The sequence below is a fragment of the Chinchilla lanigera genome, unplaced genomic scaffold (genome assembly GCF_000276665.1).
Source record: "Chinchilla lanigera isolate Chin_1 unplaced genomic scaffold, ChiLan1.0 scaffold00054, whole genome shotgun sequence".
NCBI classification, from domain to species: domain Eukaryota; kingdom Metazoa; phylum Chordata; class Mammalia; order Rodentia; family Chinchillidae; genus Chinchilla; species Chinchilla lanigera.
The window spans coordinates 16,370,742-16,376,772 of record NW_004955455.1 but is presented as its reverse complement, the minus strand read 5'-3'; positions in this window follow the sequence as shown (position 1 = coordinate 16,376,772).

Genomic DNA, 6,031 nt, shown 5'->3' with positions numbered 1-6,031 from the left:
CCCTCACGGCTCAGCCTCCTGGCCTCGGCGTTCAAACCCCTGCCCACCTTTAACTCAAAGCAGCTTGCTTTCTGTGTCACAAGAAGTTATTACTTTGATAGGAAAAAGAAGCTTCTTACAACCTGTTAGCCCACGTTTGGGACACAGTGGTCACATTCACCCCAGGGACTCTGCACGTGGCCGTAACATCGCTATACTTTTTTGTCCCTTTCCCCAACCCTTCTTCCCCTCCACACTTGCAGAAGCGCCATTTCCAATTCCTCCCTTCACTTCCTTCCTCTTCCTTCAAATCTCCTTCCCCTCCCCTCGTCCATCTCTTCTTCCCTTTCCCATTTGAAGAAATTCTTCCTACTTCCCAGTATCTATCCTCACTTTTGTTCCTTGTTTCTATCTCGGTTGAAAGAATGCCTAAGAATGCGACCAGTAACATAATGCTGCTGCAGCGGGGAAAGGAGCCCTTCTCTTTGTGGGCGAGATTTCTTCCGAAGCTATTTAAGTGCTATAACAGCTCAGGAGGTAGAGAGAATGCCCCAGCAGCTCTGCCCCTAAGCAACTCCCGGCTTGAAAGGGAGAGAGCACGCTTTCGCAGCAGAGCCCAGGCAGAGAAGAGGGCAGGCCGACGGGGTCCTTTTAGCCCGCCCCTCGGTGTTGTCCGCTCTGCCTATTGGCTGGCTGTCTTGCCCCAAACACCTATCACCTGGGCCCCGGCAGCCGCTTTAATGCCAGGTGCGGTTAGTAAGGGGCGTGACCATGAGCTCCAGGTTCATGCCCATTGCCCCTGTGACTATTAATGGTGCCAATTTCCACATTCAGAGTGTCGCATTTTGACAAGTGGTCCTCAATATACAGGAAGATATATGTCCTTCTGTTTTTAACCAAGAAGACTTGCAGAAAGTCTCGAATTTCCTGCAGGTGAGAGAAGGCACGAGGAGCCCGTGGCAGGAATTTCTCCAGCTCGGGTGAATGTACTGCAGCTGTGGATGTGGCTCCTTAAAGCCTGGCTGGACCCAGATAATAAAGTTTTCTTTCCCCTTTTCTTACCCTTGGGCCTTCTCCCTACCACCCAGCTATCACGCTCTGATTGCCTGGCTGCTGTTCCATTTTGCCAAAGGGTGCTGGCTGGATAGCTGGATGTGGGGTTTTTCATCTGTGGTTTTATTGAAGTCCTCGCTAGCCAGATTCCACTTTAATCCACACTGCCCTCAATCCAAATCCCAGCTCTGACACTCTCTTTGAACTCTGGACCAGCTCACTTGTCTTTCCTTGCCTCAGTTTCTCCATCTGAAAAGAGGATATTAGATCAAGTGAGTCGGTATGTGTACTTCATCAGAGCAGCTTATGGAATATAATCAGTGAATAAAAGTGGCTGCTAGTTAAACAAGAGAGGGTGGAAAGAGAGGTCAGTTCTTCCAATGAGCTGCCTTTGTTACATCATTAAGTGCTTTGCTTTGCTTCAAGGTGATGGGGCAATGACTTTTATCCATACCCTCACTTTACAGAAAATAAAAACTGGGAGGTGAAGACACATGCAACAAGATCACCCAAGGAGAAAGGGAAAGGTTTGGCTTTGAACTTGAGTTTAGCTAGTTCCAAAGTCTATACTCCTTCTGCTGACTTTTAATATCACAGAGCATTGCATCTGTCTTCACTAAACTTAAAACTCTTGAACTGCCAGGGCTTCTAGTTGCAGCACACAGGAATTTGCTCAGGTCCACGTTTCCCCTATTTATAACCCTCCTGATTGTGTGTGCTTTGATCACAATGACTCTTTGGACATCCTATTTCTAGACCGAAGCGGGGGCATGATAGAGTTGATGAGCCTTCTGCATATGCGTCCTTCTAGAAGTTAGTCCAGATCCTTTTGAGAAAGATTCAGGACCGGAAACCATAGGGAGATCACTTGATTTCTCTTATTCTTAATAATAACTGGACTTAACTAATCTTAAGAGAATGGAAAGTTAATCTGAATACACAGTAATTATTATAACAAGGTAGTTACTGTAACAACAGCTCCCCAGGGACAGGGGCTTTTAGATTTTTGTGTGTTTCCTTCACTGTGTCTCTAGTGCCCAGAACTATGCCTGGTACACAGCAGCTGTTCAGCAAATACCCTGTCTTGATAAATGACAGTGACTGAATAAATGAACAGAGAATGAAGGAAGTGGTACAGCAACTTGGAGAAGGAAAGAAGTTTACCAGACAGATGTAAACCCAAAATCCAGATTAGCCAGACCAGATTGGCCTGGGACCATGCCAGAGATAACAACCTCTGAATGTCTTGTACCCCAGGAAAATTTGGTCTGGAGAAAACAAGACAGTCATCATATCCATCAGTCACTGGACACTGGACCTATGCAAAGCCTCGACTTCCGAGCCTCAGTTTCCTACACTGTCAAAGGGGATAGCACTGAAGATGTACCCACAGTGTCGTGGCTGTGAGGATTCATGAGATAACAGGCATTAACATATTCATGAGATAACAGGTTATATTAGCATAGACTGAGCACTAACTGGCAGGAGCTCTTCCTTCTACTTTTATTTTGCTTGACATTTGGGTCTTGAAAATGCATCTCACTGCTGACCCTGCTTAAATGAAGATCTTGGTTTTATGACAGGAGGGAAGGCGAACCACACAAGAGCCAAAAACATCAGGAACCGTGTCTCCTGGATTTTTTCCCCAGCAGCAAAGTGGTCTCCCTGCCCCCGCCCCAGACTGTTCCCAGCAATCATATCTGCTGCTCCGTGCTGATTTCCAACAGATGTTTCTCTAATGAACCTGGCTGTAATCTCAGGGCCTTAATATAGTGCCGGGGCGTGATAAGTTCGAAACGGCTGTCATCATCGCCCGCGAGGATGGTCTGGTCATTGTTCGGGACTGTCTTCCTCTGATTGTTATGTGAAGGGGAATTTATTTTCTTCTATCACCTCTTTTCCCTGGGCCCCAGTTCCTGCCCAAATTAAAAGTCTGCCACAGAACTTTCTAGAAAGTGCTTGGGCGCCCTGTGATGAGAGGGATGACAGAGGGAGGAGCTTGGGAGAGAGAAATGCTTCTACCTAGGCTGGGAATCAATATTTCAGGCCGCAGACATGCAGATTCGCCAGCTCTCGGGCTGGGGGATGGGAGGCAGATGTTTCCGGATCAAAAGGCAGTGGTTATATTGGATGTCACGCAGCTGGAGCTTCAGCAGGGAGCGTCCATTTCCAAATGCTCTAGGGACTCAGAAGAGAAGCAGGGCTCCTTATGGATGAGCAGAGAGAGGCCAGGGATGGAGAGATGTTTCTAGGTCCTGTCTGCTCGCGTCTTGTTCGTCTGAGTGATTTCAGTGCTCTCACTGGAGCTCACGGTGAACGGCAGGGCTCACGAGTATGGTCAGGTCACTAAGACTTCCCAAAGGTTTTCTCCACTCCCAGCACTGTACCAGGCCCTGGGGCGTAGAGAGTCAAACAGAGCCCGCCAGTGGGCATCGCAGACAGCAGCTCGGGGACAAGGCCCAGGGTCTCTGCCACCAGGCTGCATCTGTTTGCTGTTTGGGAGTTTATCAACCAACAGCAGGAGACCCCCAGCCCTTTCTTAGAATGCGTGTCTTGGGCTTGAAGAACACTGGCTGAGCATCACTTATGTGAAGATCTGAAACGTGAAACACTCTCACATTCAAAACTTTTTGGGTACTGATACGATGCTCAAAAGTTGTGAGTTTTGAAGCATTTCAGATCTGGGATTTTTGCATTAGGGGTGCTTAGCTGATAAGTCTGTGAAAATTTTCCCAAATCTGGAAAAAATTCTCAAAATCAAAATCTCTGAAAGATTTCGGGTTCTAAGCATTTCAGATAAAGCACAAGCTGCCTGTAAAGATAAAACCTCCACAAATAACTGTAAATGTTCCTGAGCTCTTACCAAGCCTCAGGCTCTGGGCTGTGTCCTGTACATTATTCCCTTTACTTCTAGCAATAACTTTAGGAGGTCAATGCTTCTACACCCTCTTTGTACACCAACAAGTAAGGGCTGGATGAGTTAAATCACTTGGCCAACGTCATCTAGCCAATAAAGGCTAAGGCAGGAACTGCTGTTGGAGCTGACTCTAAAACCTAATTTTAACCACTCTGCTAAAGTACATGTCCATCCAAGTGCTGGTTACTTGAAATCTCCAGTTGTTGGGGTACCGGGGAATAACGGAAATTTATTTCCTTATAATACACTTAGAGAAAAATCTATTTAGTTCCACGCGTAATGAAAGAACAGGGCTGGGTTTTTCATCATGTAATCGGAGCAACACAGAGAATTCAAAGAATCTGTTACATAGAGATTTCTCATTTTATAGGAATTAACCTGTGATCCGTGGCCTTTCTCCTGACAATAAGCTCTTCAACCTTCTGATATTCACTGGGGGAAAATGTAATCCACATAGAATTCACACCGCACCACAACCACCCCAAAGAAAAGAGCCTCGCCTTATTCCTGAATGGAAATATCATTGCCACAATATTTGAGAAGGGTGGGAGAAAAGTTAGAAACCAAATGCAGCAATAAGGAGAAGGAACATAAATAACTCTCTTCTTGTGTTCCAGTGAAATAGCCCGGGGTCGGCAAACGTTCTCTGCAAGGGGCCAGGTAGTAAGTATTTTATACAGTCCCTGTTGCAACTACTGGGCTCTGCTGCTGGAGCATAAAAGCAAGTGTAGATGTTGTGTAAATAACTGTACAGGTCTGTGTTTCAACTCAACTCTATTTACAAACACAATGGCAGACCCATGGCTTTGTTGGTAACATACCACCGGGAGGACTTGAATCTGGTGACCTTACCTGGCACCGTCCTGGTAAACCTTTCCCAAAGGGGATAGAGTATCAGTGAATAATCCCAATCCACAGCACCAAATGAAACTTTTAAAGTGTGCAGTGTCTTCAGGGCATTATCTCCTGGACTACTCTGCCAAACAGACAGGTGATATCATTACTATTCCTGGCCCTTCCAGTTCTGACATGGTGGCTTCCACTAGGAAGGACTCACTCCTGCCTCAGTGAATCAGTTCCTGTTTTAAAGATGAAAGCACAGAGGCTCAGAATAGTTGCCACTTGTGCCAAGTTATGGAGAAACATATATTAAGTGTTCAGAAAACGTCAGCCCCAAGACCTAGCCAGAGTTAGATGCCCACCCCAGCTCTACCAACTCCTAGCTGTGGGACTTTGGACACATTTTCTTGTCCCTCCAGGCCTTGGTTAATCTACAAAATGGGGATACTAAAGGTATCTACCACCCAGACAGAACCCAATGAAAAAATCTTTCACACAGAGATTAGCACAGGGGCTGGTATACAGCAAGGGCTCAATAAATGTCTCGGGTTACTTGGTTGTAAAGTCATGTGGTGTGGCAGACTTTTGTGGCACAGCTGTAGGGTTCGTGTTGAGAGGTAGATGGTCAGTAACTTTAGAAGGGTTAAAGTCGGCTAAAGTCTGGACAACCTTAAAGCAGTGATATGCAGATATTCAAGTCTAACAGAACCACCCAGGTATTAAAATGCAGATTCCTGGGTGCTCCCAAGTGTTCCCTTTTGGTAGATCTGGGTTGGGCCCCAGGATGTGTGTGTTCAGCACGTGTCCTAGTGGTGCCGATGCATAGGTAGGTCTAACACATGCACAGAACACAATACGGACATTAAGTTAGACATATGGATTACCCGTGGAAGCGGGTGAGGCACAAAAACACGGCCATTGGAGAATGACGGGGTACCCATCATTTGGGGATGGTGAGTCTGGCGGGGCTATGAGGATGAGATAGGGAAGGTGAGAAAATTTGGAGGCTCTTGCAATGGTCCAGGAATAAACTGCGGGTTTCCACAACTTTGGTTAGGTCTCTCTGCTATCACGAGATAGTCTCAGGGGACCTGAGGTGACAAGAGCTGACCAGAGACACAAGTCTCTTCCCCAACCTTGAGCAGTTCTGATTGACATTAATCATGACAACAGCAACCATGTGTTACGTACCCGCTTTGTATCTGGTCCCCAACACTTGGCTTAGCAGCCCTGGAAGACAGG